The following is a 15,070-nucleotide window of genomic DNA, read 5'->3' as shown; positions in this document are numbered from 1 at the left end:
CTATATTTATTATACACGTGTAAATTAATTGCTGCGAAAATAATTTACTTCGTACACTGTGCAGAGTGCCGTATACTCCTAGTTGCGGCACACACGATACATACAGTAAAAAGCCTCAGGCACTGTGTTAGATGTGTTTTCGACGTTATATATGCGTTTGTTAATGTCGTCAATTTAACGGTTGCAATTCGACGTTGAGGCGACGTATATATACGTATAGCCGTACGTTCGCCGTAAATATACGTATATTCGACGAATCAATGCCCACTGGGAACAAGCTCGCTTCTTTCTACCATGATGTCACCATGACCAAATCTGTCTTTAAACACCTTGCTCAGTCTCTAACGAGACTGTCAAAAATTGCTTTCGCCGATTGTATTGCAAACCGGCGGAAGCGGGGTATTGGGAAAAGTTTTCAACTAGCAATAATCACGCCTCGGCTAACCCTCACAGGCTACGATACTGCCACTGCGCAAAGCTGACGGTTGCCAGGCAACCGCGGGGATCCTATGGAAATCGTTATCAATCGTCTCATGGCATGTCGTTGCTGTAACGCTTCATATTTGTCGTCTTCTTCTAGCTTGAGGTTTTGAAGAATTTCATGACAGACAAGGGCTCCGTTGGGAACAAAGAAACCCGTTGATTCTTTTCAGCAGCAGAAATACAACCCTTTAAATACAAGATGACAGAACAATGACGAAGGGCATGCCGGGAGGAACTCATGCACTACAGAGGAAAGGGGGCGGGCACGTACAGTTCACATTCAAGCCACAAGTACTCTTCTCGGATGTTGCACAAACAAATCCTAACGTCTTGAAAGCATTGCGGGATGTTTGTGTCCCACTTCCCGTGGCTGCAGGATGACTGACACGAACGGACAAACACAATCTGTGGCGTTTAGCGTGACATAGTCTTGCAGGCATCGTGCTGTCTCACTGCAATACTATACCGCTGGAGGAAACAGTCCATCTGGCCATGAAACTCATTTGAACGTCTAGCTACAGCAACTAACAATATCATGATTTATTCAGGATGTGTGGAATCAGCACGTCCCGGAGACAGCTTCCGAAATCGTGAGCATTCTCTGGTGGTAGGGGCGTTCAAGATGGCGCTCAGGTGGGAGGTAAAGTTTAGTGGTTGAGGATTTTTTTTGAGTTTTTCATGACCTAAATGTTAATTTTTGCTTTTTTTGACTACAGAAAAATAAGGACTTAACACTACTTGTTTAAACTTCAGTTATAATTGAAAGAAAAAAAAACGATTTTTTTTAGGTTTAAGAATTTCGATATGAGTAACACTGGGAAAAGAAAAGAGAGTGCTGGGTCTTCGAAGGAGAAGTCTAAGAAACCTCAATCGTATATGTATAGCACTACAAGAAAATTGATGGCAACTAAAGGGAAAAGTGAAGCAGCTGGAGGGGACGTGGAAAGAGTGCTGGAGATGCGCTCGTACGCGAGCGCTCGCAGCCCAAGTGAGACTCAGCTGCCAGAGGAAGAGCCGGAGTCCCTGCCCAGCACACCTGTGAAAACCCCGGCAGCCAAGAGAGGAAGGGGCGACCTGACGCTGGAGGAGCTCCAGACCAACATCTTCAACATGATGGCACAGAGCATGGGTGAGCTGAAGGAAGTGATTTGATCTAATACAGTCGCAATCGAAAGTCTTAAAAAGTCCATGGACTGTGTGTTTAAAGAGGTTGAAGACTTAAAGTAGGCTGGGCAAACGATTTTTAAATTTTAAAAAAAATAAATAAATAATGAGATATAATGATGTTTTCCTGCTTAACTTAGACATTGCACGACTTTAAAACATATAAAAACAGGTTTCGAGAGTTAAAAACCACTTTTTATGCGCGAAAAATGGGTGATTTTTCTTCCTCGTGATCAGCTCAGAATCTTTGTGTACGCTGTAAGGTTTTTACTTCTTAATTAAACGTTTAAAATACACGAATTTCATAAAGACAACACACGTTTCGAAGAGAAAAAATCCCATTCTTTTCTCTTCCTGGTGTGTGAAACTGATCAGCAGGTCTTTTTTTCCCAATCAGAGGCTCTGAAAATAGCGTACCGCCCACTGCCCTCCGTCAGAGAGGGGCGCGGCACCGAGAGAGGGAGGAGGCGCGGAGCGGAGCAGTACAGAACGAACGTTCTACTGCCTGGAGCGCTTACGGCAGCGATCGCGTCTGCATTTATAACTTAGTTTTTAAAATTAATCAAGCAATATGAACCATCTCTTTTTACTTTTAAGTCACTTAATTATCATTAAACACAGCTTTCTCACCACCTAGACTACTTTTTGATACCATCCTTAGACAAAGCAGAAACGTCTTGTTCTGTCTAATGACATTACAAGTGGAAAGATTACAGATTTTAATCGTCTTTAATTTTGTTACGTTATACATTTTAGAAACGTTTCATCCATACAAACACCACAAAACTATTCTCGATTGTATTTCTGAATGGTATGTTACACTTAGTTCACTGTTTTAAATACATCTAATTAAGAAAGTTAGGTGTTAGCATAAACTATTAGCAATCAATATTAAATTTAGCACTGTAATAATTTGTTGCACTTTCCCCCGCATCTTGTAAAAATATATTTTCATTGTTCAAATATACATTAAATCTGACTATCATATAATAAGTTAAATACAAAACTAAAGAAAAAATAGGGTTAAATATAATTCAAAATATTTTGCTAACAATGTTAACTATTTATAAATAATAAATTGTATTAACTAAAGAGTAGGATGGCACAGTTGTTAGTATGCTTTTTGTTTTGTTTCTTTTTCATAAATACAACAGTAGTACCTGATGTCTCAGTGGCTTTCAAAATTAAATTTTGCATGCAAACCTGTGAACTAGAAAGATAACTAAGATATCCATCCATTTATAATGGTGGCAAAGTGGTTAGCATTGCTATCTTGGAGCACTGGGGTCCCAGGTCCCATCCTGTGTGTGTGGGGTTTGCATGTTCTCTCTGGGTTACATGGTTTTTCTCCATATGTGTGATATGACTCCCTCTTGCACTCCAAAACATACTGGTAAGTTAATTGGTTTATGGGAAAACTGGCCCTGGTGTGTGTGTGTTTGTGTCTGTCTGTCCTGTGATGGACTGGCGCTATGTCCAGGGTGTATTCTGCCTTGTGTCCGTTGCTTACTGGGATAGGCTCCAAATCCTCTGTACTGGATAAAGAGATTAGAAATGGATGGAAGTAAAGGCACTGTGTGGATTGAACTATACACAGTGTTAGAAACCCACTATGAAATGGCAGCATCTCACTGAGAATAAAATATTTTATAGTGCTGGCTTAAGTAAACAGCCTTTCCAACTCTCTTGCACATCAGTATCCATACCTAGTTATTTAAACAAATTGCCTCTAATTATAAACATCTTAATATGCTGGCTCTGTGGATCCGCATCAGCGATGTTTGCCCATTCCTTCAATTCATGTCCATCCAACACACAGTTCAATGCTAGCAACTACACAAAATCTAAAATACAATCCTCATTTCAGTATCTATGTAAACATACAGTCTGTTAACTTCATCATCTTCATCAAAAGTATGCCTAACCCCATTAGGAAGTGTTCTTGTTATCAGTGTATTCCTCAGCTATCCCAAAATTATCTTCTTACCAACATCTCTAGTTTTTTATCCTGCAATAACTCAGCCAACACTTAAATCTCGAAAAGCTGCTTGTGTTCATTTCTTTAAATCACAAATATCATGTGTAAATACTGTCCATATAATAATCTGCATTGTGGAATAATAGTTTATTTTAAAGGGAACTAGAGAAACTAAGAACTAGAGAAATCAAGAAAGGCTTTTTTTTCTAGAATTAATAAATGCACATCCTGTTCACTGGGGAAATTAAATCCACACTGAGCAATCTTCAATATGTTCAGAATATGACAGCGAGAATCCTATCAGGGATGCATTACACCTGTTTTCAAGTCCTTGCATTGGTTACCTATCAGGTTTTGAGTCAACTTCAAAATCCTCATCCTCATTCAGTACCTACAGTATATGGCTTATTATCTGTCTACTCCCCACCTTTGTCCGTCTGACTCTGGTCTTCTAGCTGTCCTCAAGAACATCTACATTCTGTGGGTGACAGGGTCTTCTCTAGCTGCACCCCAGAGCTCTCAATTTGTATTCCCAGTGATATCAGTCACGTACCCTGAGTGCATTTAAATCTAACCTCAGAACCTTTCTTTTCAGAAGACTTAGTGTCTGTATCTGCTTCATTTTCTAATTTTGGTAGCACCTCTAACTGCTTGTCTTTCTTATATGTATTTACTTTGTAATCTGTGGTCCTTTTATCTGTTTTTATATCTACTGTATTGCTTTGAGATGCCACTTTTAAAGGTGATATATAAAATAAAGTTTTTTATTATTGTTATAGAGAAACATGATCAGTTTTCCCTGGTCCAGATACTGTAAAAAGATCTAAAGCATACTAGTTTGTCACTCTTCTCATTCCCTTTGCTAAATAACTTTTCATATTAATCTGATCAATCTAACTGCCTGTTTTCTGTGCTTTCTCTATCCTGCTAGATTTGCAATTATTCTGAACATTTTCTTCTTGAAATAACTCATTTCTAAATACCTTTTTTCACTGTTAACATCTTGCAGCAAAGCTGCGACAAAATATACACTTAGCACAGTTCATCCTGCTACCAACATTGAATAACAAAATCTTAAGATTTCTATATTTATGTCTTTATTTAGTGGTTTCATTAGTGACAAAGGCTAAACTTTCTTGGAAAAATGTCTTTTATGTGTTGCAGAAAAAACTGACTTGCTTTAACAAAGTATGTTTACAAATCCTTTCACCTGGCAATCTACCTGAATGCCCAACTATCTGAGAAGCCCTCCATGAAACCATGGTTGCTATTAATTCATTTAGGGCTTATTGACAGAATTGCTGTTTTTTATGCATGCTAATTTTCTGATTCCTCACTCTGTTTCATGTTTATAGATAAGACTTTATTGATCGTGAAGGGAAATTGATGTACATGATGAACATGTTTGCATGTTCTTTTGTAACATACACCTTTTTGTGATTTTTTTTGTACATCTAAGCAAGTGTTCCTGCATCCCTCTTCTGCACTTTAGTCATGGCTTTTTTTCTGTTTGCTTATTTCAAAGCAACACCTGCTCCATTTCTAAAACTTTTTACTCATGTGCATTTTTGTATTTTTTACACCTCTAGCACTTTAACATCCTGAATTTTCATTTGCCTTAATTTGTAGAATGAACTTGAGTTTTAGCCTAAAGAAGTTTTCATTATCTTTTGTTTCTTGTCCTACAACTGTTATTATTGATCACCGAATTATTGTTCTTGACATGACTTCATTCAGCCTTTCCTGAACGTCTATGACAGGCAGAGAGAGTGCTGTTTCTGGTGCGATCTTTTGGAGCTGACATTTCACTGTTTTAAACGAACAAGAAATTAGATTGCTCATAGATCACTTATCCTATATAAACACAGCGTAATTGCCCTCCGAAAATCCTCTTTTTCTTGTTCGTTTTAGAGACCTTGATCGAAACTGATTTTAGATGTCAGAAAGGATTTCTTTTCTCTGTATTTCCTACATTGCTTTGTCGAGATTTTAACTTTATATTTAGGCTCAGATTTCAACTATAAATCGTACACTAATTAATAGCAGTAAATACTGATGTTTTGCTCCCTCTTACCACAAAAATATATATGTTTTGTAGCTGGGATGAACTTTATTTCGTACGCGTAGCTACTGCGATTTGGACACGAAGCGGTTAAAGATGGCGGCAAATCAGGCACCCAGAGAGGGGGGGGGGGGGGCGTCGTCTCGCCTCCATAACTAAAATGCCAAATAGGAGTGGCTTAAGCGACATACACAGTCGTGTAACTGACAGTTTGAGGTAGCCTATCGTGTAAATTTCGCTTTGTTGCTGAGGTTAAGCTTTCGAAACTCTGCCCCAAAGTCATGTGACTGATTTTTCGCCCTGTTTCGTTGGTTAAACGCAATGATCACAAGCACCACCATGGTAACTGGGATGTGTAGTTTTTAATTCCGTTTGAATTATAACTGTACGTACTGTCTTCGTATTTGGCCAGGGCTTTAAAGAGAGGGCGCGCCAAAAATTTTCGGTGCCGTCGTCTCCGCTTTAAAGGTACCCCCGTCGCGGAAGAATTCGATCTCGGGACGTTTGCCCAGCGTACTTAAAGAGTGAAGTAAAAGTTCTTAAACAAGTAAATACCAAACAAGAAAAGCATATTAAAGAACTTGAATTGAAAGTGAACGATGTAGATAGATACCGTCGATGATGGAATTTAAAATTATTTGGAGTTAAAGAGGAACGTGATAAGGACCTTGTTGCAACAGTGAAGGGTATCTGTAAAAGGACCCTGCCGGACCAGGAGGACGTAATATCGGCCATTGACTTTGTTCACAGGCTCGGGAGAGCGAACATGTCTGGGCAAGTGCGCCCCAGATCGATTATAATACAGTTCACCAAGAGGACGGCGAGGGACATGCTGTGGCGAGCGGCGAGGGGGAATGAGTATTTGAATGGGAACAAACTGAGGTTTGCAGAGGACCTGTCTGCCGCGGACAGGAGTACCAGGAACCAGCTGTGGCCCCAGGTTGAAGCTGCCAGAAGAGAGGGGAGGAGAGCCTACTTTGTGGGAGCGAGGGCCTTTGTGGACGGGAAGGAGATTTGCTCCCAGTGACTGCTCAGTTAATGATTATGTTTGGTTATATTTGTTATACCAGTATATACTAGTGTTTCTTTAGTGTTAGTTTGGAATGGTGTAGTTAAGTGTTAAGGACTGTTATAGTTCTGGTTCTTTGAAAAACTCAATAGTTTAGACAGTCTTAGAGTTAGTTATTTGCTTTTGTGTATGTCTTTTTCATGAATGCCAGAGGTACTCGAAATGTTGTTAAAAGAAAAACTGTGTGCTGAGTTTTATTTTTTACAGGAAACGCATGCATGTTGAAACTAAAGTTTATAAATAATTGAGAAATATTAAAGCAAGGAAAATATGATACGTGTAAAATATACAATTTGATCACATAATTACTTAATTACCTCTGGTAGTTAAATGCTTTTTTCTGCTGCGTTTTTTTTCTCTTGTACATGACTCTGATCCTCTTGTTGTATTTGTATTTGTAAATTCTGTTTAATAAAAAAAAAATTAAAAAAAGCATTCTCTGGTGGTGTCCTGCAGGCTTCCTGTGGGTGTGCGTTGGTGGTATAGTGGTGAGCATAGCTGCCTTCCAAGCAGTTGACCCGGGTTCGATTCCCGGCCAACGCAGTGGCGAATGTTTTCAAATGCTGTCATGAGCCTTGGATTGTGACTAGCAAAGTGAAGCCTTTTGAAAGAGCTAAAGCACTGAAAAACGGAATTGAAGGAGAATCTTACAGGGGATTCTGAGCGGTGTCTGCAAACACGCAGTCCGATACAGGTGCTGAAAGCTTGAGCTACTCTCAATGTCATGCTGCTTTTCCCCGGAGTAAATCTGTTACATTGAAAGAATGCTTCTCGCAGGTTCAAAAAGGGACCCTTGTTAATTGGAGAAATCAATGATTTTGAATGAATTCTGTATGCGTTAAAAGACAGCTATACACAGAAAACATGCAGGACACAGCTCATGATGTTTCCCGAGCTGAAACACAGTGCGTTTTTTCAAGCTATCTGACAAAGCCCGCCCACTGAAAACTGCGGCAGATCGTGTAAAGACGTTCAACTTTGTAACTACTGCACGCACAGGAAGCAGAATAAATTCCTCTTTTCAAACTGTCAAAGGTTTGCTTTACGAACGCCGCAGGACATCGCACAATCTCTTTTGAACAGGGACAAACGATTTCTTATGGGGCGCAGTAAGTACTGTTACTGTCACTGCTCGATACCGACGTTGGCCTACTATACCATGTTCAGCCACTGCTAGAAAATGTACAGCTCTAGCACCGGAGCAAACAACAGGAGGGCCGACGTCGAACAGGCATACGTGTCAGTCATGGAGACCGGTGAGAATGGGATTCGAACCCATGCCTGCAGAGCACAATGGATTAGCAGTCCATCACCTTAACCACTCAGCCACCTTGTCGACAAAACTGGGCTGTCCGGACATGGGTTGGCGCGCTCCAGATGATCTTTTTCTTTTTTTTCCCTCGTACTCGAGGGTCATTTTCCTGTTCCACATGCGATTTCAACATTTTCCTTGGGAGATGTCAAGCCAGCAAGCCACTGCTGTGGTTCACTGGCCAGTGTGGAGTTCAGTGGCCCTGTTGTACACAGAAAGCACATTGAGCTCCTTGGACATCAAAAGTTCCAGATAAAAGCCATTTGTCATCCTTTCTCTTGGTGTTGATGTTGCTATTGTATGTAAAGGTGGCAACTTGCTCAGCGAGCAGGCGGAGCACACACCGAATGCAGATGTGTCTGAGTGGTGTGTCCAAGTGGCTGCAAAAGGACAGTGCTCCCGGGGCACCGTGGCTTAGTTGGTTAAAGCACCTGCCTAGTAAACAGGAGATCCTGGATTCAAATCCCAGCAGTGCCTTCTTTGTTCTGTCTTCTCAAACAGAACTGGTCCTTCCAGACAACCACCTACGGCTAGACTTGCAAATATTCATTTCCTGTCTTTAACGCGACTTGTTTTTCTTAAAATGGATGCAACTTGCAAAACATGAAATACAAACCTTGCTAATCAGCGCTAGCGGCTGGCAAAAAAAAAAGAAGTCAGCAATGTTTTTTTTCTTTAACCTTAACCCTGCTAATGGAGAAGAGTTAAATGACCGAGTCTATGCAGCTTAAACGGTGCGCAAGTGGGGTTCTTAGCTGAAAGGGTGGTAAATCACGCTCACCCCAGTCCTTAATCTTTTAAAGAGGATACAAAATTGAACCTAGTCGCCACATCACATACATCCTGTTCAATGATAAAAAGGTAACATCTATCCTCGCTCCAGAGTAAATCTCATGTTGAGGGCATCTTTTTTTTTCACTTTACCGTGAGTCGGGCTCGGCTGCACAGAGGAGAGAGCAGAGCAATGAGGTCACGGGGACAGGGGAGTCACACGCTGGCGGTTTGAATACGCGGAAGATCACTGAGGGATCCACAGTATATGGACCCTCCGTGCGCCATCAGTCCGCACTCCGGACTCTGAATCCTGCCATCCGAGTTACGATCTCGGCGGAACCTGAGGCGCAGTTCCTTCTTAAAACGTAATCTGGTGAGCATTTCTAGAATCGCACTTGTATAGATACAACTATACAAGTACGATTAGTACGAAATCAGTAGGCAACTGCCCTCTTGATTTTGGATTTAATTTCTTTATTACAGGGGCGCTTTTATGAAGACAGAGTCATGTTCAGGTACTTTGCTTGATGGAGGAAGCTCATTTCGGACTCTGTGATCTGCTCACCTGGAAAGGTCTGCTGTACTACTACAAGAGAGAAGTAGAGTCTGGAAGAAGGGACAATTTTATGATGCTTTGGAAGATAATGTTTTTTTTTTCTTATACTGAAAATGAAAAGTAGTTGTTTCTATATGGACTCAGTCTTTGGAATTTGTATATTTATATATTTCAGTGAACCCTCAGCCATTCCTTCTGTATTGTAATTCAATTTCTCTTTTAAAATTCCTTCCCCACTTCTAGGACCTGCAGTTGCTGAACTCCACAATGGCTTCTATTGGAAAGTCTGTGACTGAGACCAAGTAAGTGTTCAATTTTTTATGAAACCATTATTTATTTTGGAGCAATGAGCAATTCTTATATAAATGCAATAAAATCATTATGCTCAAACTATGAGAGAGAATTTTAAGGATAATTTAATAAATCAGTCTTAGCTTGTTTCTATACACAGATGGTATTATTTATTTTCAAAGGAAACCCGCGAGGATTCCCCTGGTGTGCAAGATGTGCCTGAATACTTTTGATCAGCTTCCTGCTCATTTGAAGAGGGCGTTTATGAAGCACGCCACGGCAGAAGAGATCAGGATGGCCTCTCAACAGGCGAGGGAGGACATGATGAATCACCTGAAGAACGGGGTCATCGTGGATTACCACAGAATAGAGATCAAAGGACACTTTGTGGGCTTAAAATACAAAGAAAATCATGTTCTATGGTACAAGATAAATACAAAACTTAAGCTTTTATTTTAATTAGATTTGTTTATAAAGCATAAGCAATAATTTATTACATTAATATATGTGAAAATAACATTTTAGCATCATATTATTACATACAGGTCTCTAGCTTCAACACAGTGATATATATATATATATGCTCAGTGATTTATTGGTACATGCCCAGGTCAATAATCAGAATGAGGATTTATTTCCAGACGGGCTACAGGTAGTGTTGTGAAATACTTCAACACACTGGATCGCAGATTTAGACCCCCTGCACTCTTACTCCTTAAAAACCAAAGAAATGAAGATATGTAGCAATCACATTGTAACAGGGGTGACAGTGACTTAATGCTTATACTAGTGGACTTCTGGTACCTTTAGGGTAAGGTGTTCCCTGAAGGGCTCTCAAACCCTGCATTTCAGATGCCTAGCTGTATCGCTGATGTGTTGCACCTCAGAATCACTTTTAAACCTTACCTCTGGTATCTTTAATCCCTATTGCTCAACGCATGGTGAAAGTATTGCATAATTGTGTCTGAAAATGAGCAATGGGCACCTGAGAGACTCATTTGCCTGTTTCACAAATGATCACATTTGACTAGAGATTCTGTTTGGGATTCAGTTGTGCATTCCGACAGCAATCCCTTTCAAAAAACGATACATTCTGGATGAGGTCAAAGGTGCAGGAACACTGTATTTAGGATGTGTTTGCACTTATTCTGTGTCTCTAGCTTCAACACAGCGATATATGTATATGCTCACTGATTTTTTGGTACATGCCCAGGGCAATAATCATTATGAGGATTTATTTCCAGATGTGCTAGGGGTAGTGTTGTGAAATACTTCAACACACTGGATCGCAGGCTTAAACCCCCTGCACTCTTACTCCTTAAAAACTAACAAATGCAGATATCTAGCAATCATATTGTAGCAGACACTCATCTGCCTGTTTCACAAATGATCATATTTTACTAGAGATTATCTTTGGGATACGGATGTGCATTCTGACAGCAATCTCTTCCAAAAAATGATTTTACCTTATCGCGGCTTTGCCCTACTTGCCCCTTTGGACAATATCTCCATCTTGTGGTCGTTGTTGGTAATGTCTAGACAATACCTCCATCTTGTGGTCGTTGTTGGTAATGTCTTCTTATGCCATTTTTTTATTTCAATTCTCTATTAGTTGATTCTAGAATCTCTACAATGAAGTTGAAAACATCAGTTTTATAGCAGACAATATGACATTATTTATAGTCCAATTAGAAACTTATTACCCTGTTTTTAACATAATAACAAATTAAAATTGATTAAAACTAAGTTTGGAACACCAGGGAACATAACAAATGATTTTTAGGAAAACCATGAGGTTCTCTGTGCCCGATGCCTGCAAGGAGAGAAAGCTAGAATCCTTTGATTTTTTCAAAATTTGAAAATAAACATCATATAACAACAGCTTTCATTCCTAGGAGTAAAAAATAACCATTTCTGAAGACATAGTAGTTTCTAAAACACTACAATAAAGTTAAAAACATCAGTTTTATGTTACATTATTTTTAGTGAAATCAGTCATTTATTACACTATTTTTAATATAATCTCTAAGTAAAAGTGATTAGAATTAAGTTTGGAACAACAAGGAACACAAAAAAAAAGATTTTAAGGAAAAAAATGATGTCTTCTGTGCCAGGTGCCTGCAAGGGGAGAAAGCTAGAATCCTACCCAGGCTCCTGGAGCTCTGTCCTGGCTAAAGGAGGGCGAATTCATCCCATTCAAAGCTCCATGAAAAAATGATATTTTTAAATCTGAAAAAAAACATTATAGAACAACATCTCTTGGTCCACAGAGTGCAAAAATCCAACTTTGAAGAAAATCCATTGACTGATCCCCGAATCCTGAAGTTTCTTCGCATGATATCGGGCTTGCAACCACTTTCTGGAAAATTATGAAAAATGCCAAAAATGAAATAAAAGTTATCAATTCTAGAGCCTAAGAGGAAAATAAGACAAATGTATATCTCCAAATAATTTTATGTGCTTCAGAAGAGCCCAGGAAAGTTTTTTGCATACATGAAACCACGCCCGTTTGCACGTAAGCAGACATGGTTGCACACACGACTGCATGAAAGCACGCGTGCATGCAAAATCATCCTGTTAAGCATTTGAAAAGCCGCACCACGGCGCACTTGAAATAGCTCTTACATTAGTGGTCGACGCAGGAATCGCCTTTTTATTTACGCTCTTACCAACGCGATGGAAAGCAAAACAAAGCAAAGCAGAGCAAAACAAAACGAACAATAAGATCTGTTAGGTTTACATGCATATTTTATGTATTAATAAATGTATCCTCGTGTATTAGTACCTGTGTGTGCGCGTTGTTTGAGTTATGTCACATGGTTGGATTCTAAAGCCATCAAAAGAATCAACTTTGTGATTTACTGCTACAATTAATAATTGTCTCAGTAAATGCCCAAACCCTACAGAACTGGTGCCTTCAGAGAGCCACTACATTTAATTTTGCTATGGCAACATTACATATTTGGCGTCCCTGAGCCGGTTTTCTTACATGTGAAAATAACATTTTAGCATCATATTATTACATACAGGTCTCTAGCTTCAACACAGTGATATATATATATACTCAGTGATTTATTGGTACATGCCCAGGTCAATAATCAGAATGAGGATTTATTTCCAGACGGGCTACAGGTAGTGTTGTGAAATACTTCAACACACTGGATCGCAGATTTAGACCCCCTGCACTCTTACTCCTTATAAACCAAAGAAATGAAGATATGTAGCAATCACATTGCAACAGGGCTGACAGTGACTTAATGCTTATACTAGTGGACTTCTGGTACCTTTAGGGTACGGTGTTCCCTGAAGGGCTCTCAAACCCCGCATTTCAGATGCCTAGCTGTTTCGCTGATGTGTTGCACCTCAGAATCACTTTTAAACCTTACCTCTGGTATCTTTAATCCCTATTGCTCAACGCATGGTGAAAGTATTGCATAAATGTGTCTGAAAATGAGCAATGGGCACCTGAGAGACTCATTTGCCTGTTTCACAAATGATCATATTTGACTAGAGATTCTGTTTGGGATCCGGATGTGCATTCTGACAGCAATCTCCTTATCGCGGCTTTGCCCTTCTTGCCTCTTTGGACAATATCTCCATCTTGTGGTCGTTGTTGGTAATGTCTAGACAATATCTCCATCTTGTGGTCGTTGTTGGTAATGTCTAGACAACATCTCCATCTTGTGGTCGTTATTGGTAATGTCTTCTTATGCCCTTTTTTATTTTAATTCTCTATTAGTTGATTCTAGAATCTCTACAATGGAGATGAAAACATCAGTTTTATAGCAGACAATATGACATTATTTATAGTCCAATTAGAAACTTATTACCCTGTTTTTAACATAATAACAAATTAAAATTGATTAAAACTAAGTTTGGAACACCAGGGAACATAACAAATGAATTTTAGGAAAACCATGAGGTTCTCTGTGTCCAATGCCTGCAAGGGGAGAAAGCTAGAATCCTTTGATTTTGAGTTGAACAAGTTCAACTTTTGTCACGTCTGTCCACAGAACATTGTTCCAGGAGTTGCTGTGGAACATCCATGTGGTCTTTAGCAAACTTGAGAGGGGCAGTGGTGGTTTTTTTTGGGGGGAGAGCAGTGGTTTCCTCCGTGGTGACCTCGCATGATCACCACTCCTGTTCAGATTTCTTCTTATGGTGGACTCATGGACACAGACGTAAGACAAAGTCAACCACCTGTTCGCTAGATCCCATACCCACTCAGCTAGTCAAAGATTCCCCCGAAGGACTGGCAGGACCTATAATTAGTATGATGAATGCATCGCTTGCGTCAGGCGTTGTACCTGATCAATTTAAGGTAGCGGTTGTTAGACCGCTCCTTAAGAAGTCAAATTTGGATCCACAAGTTCTTAACAACTACAGGCCTGTCTCAAAGGTCCCATTTCAATCTAAAAGTTTTGAGAGAATAGTTGTTGCCCAACGTCAATCGTATCTGGATTCAAATAATATACTTGAGAAATTTCAGTCTGGTTTCTGAAACAGCATTAACAAGAGCCTTAAATGATATTCTCTTAGCTACTGATGCGCGGAATGCAACAGTGCTAGGTTGCAACAGTGCTAGGAATGCAAACGTTAGGTTGCGCTTCTTCATGCTGCATGGTCGGCAAGAGTGGAGCTTTTTAAACGTCTGTACTTAGTGCGCCTCAAAAGAAATCGTTTGTCCCCGTTCAAAAGAGATTGTGCGATGTCCTGCAGCGTTCGCAAAGCAAACCTTTGACAGTTTGAAAAGAGGAATTTATTCTGCTTCCTGTGCGTGCAGTAGTTACAAAGTTGAACGTCTTTGCACGATCTGCTGCAGTTTTCAGTGGGCGGGCTTTGTCAGATGGCTTGGAAAAACGCACTGTGTTTCGGCTCGGGAAACATCATGAGCAGTTTCCTGCATGTTTTCTGTGTATAGCTGTCTTTTAACGCATACAGAATTCATTCGAAATCATTGATTTCTCCAATTAACAAAGGTCACTTAAAGGATGAGTCAAAGTAACGTCTAATCGGATTAGTTTCCTTAGAGCTGGTTCAGAGTTTGCTCAAGAGTTTACCTTTCACAGATGCGCAAAGAAGAATGTTGGGGGTGCACGCTTCAAGGCGCCTTACAGCTGTAGGGAGTGATTCGAGACGATTCGTGGCGTGTGCTCGTTCCCATATACCGTACGCCCTGGGGTGCAGTGCTAGGATGATGTACAATACCGCTTGGGCACGTAACGGCTTTATATGCAAGTGCGGGACGTGAGGGTTTTCGTTTGTTCATTTTATTTTGCTCTGCTTTGCTTTGTTTTGCTTTCCATCGCGTCGGTAAGAGCGTAAATAAAAAGGCGATTCCTGCGTCTACCACTAATGTAAGAGCTATTTCAAGTGCGCCG

General features: G+C 40.0%; 2 non-coding genes across 2 annotated transcripts; one reads left to right on the top strand and one right to left on the bottom strand.

Moving 5' to 3' along the window:
• Window positions 1-338: 338 nt before the first annotated feature.
• Window positions 339-480, bottom strand: LOC138231425 (U4 spliceosomal RNA). The gene has a single exon (XR_011186678.1). It is a non-coding gene; the product is annotated as a U4 spliceosomal RNA (small nuclear RNA).
• A 6,747-nt stretch (window positions 481-7,227) lies between these two features.
• trnag-ucc (transfer RNA glycine (anticodon UCC)) lies at window positions 7,228-7,299 on the top strand. The gene has a single exon. It is a non-coding gene; the product is annotated as a tRNA-Gly (tRNA).
• Window positions 7,300-15,070: the final 7,771 nt, after the last annotated feature.

This window comes from Lepisosteus oculatus, unplaced genomic scaffold (assembly GCF_040954835.1).
Source record: "Lepisosteus oculatus isolate fLepOcu1 unplaced genomic scaffold, fLepOcu1.hap2 HAP2_SCAFFOLD_60, whole genome shotgun sequence".
NCBI lineage: Eukaryota > Metazoa > Chordata > Actinopteri > Semionotiformes > Lepisosteidae > Lepisosteus > Lepisosteus oculatus.
The sequence above is the reverse complement of the archived record's forward strand: the minus strand, read 5'-3'. Positions and strand labels throughout refer to the sequence as shown.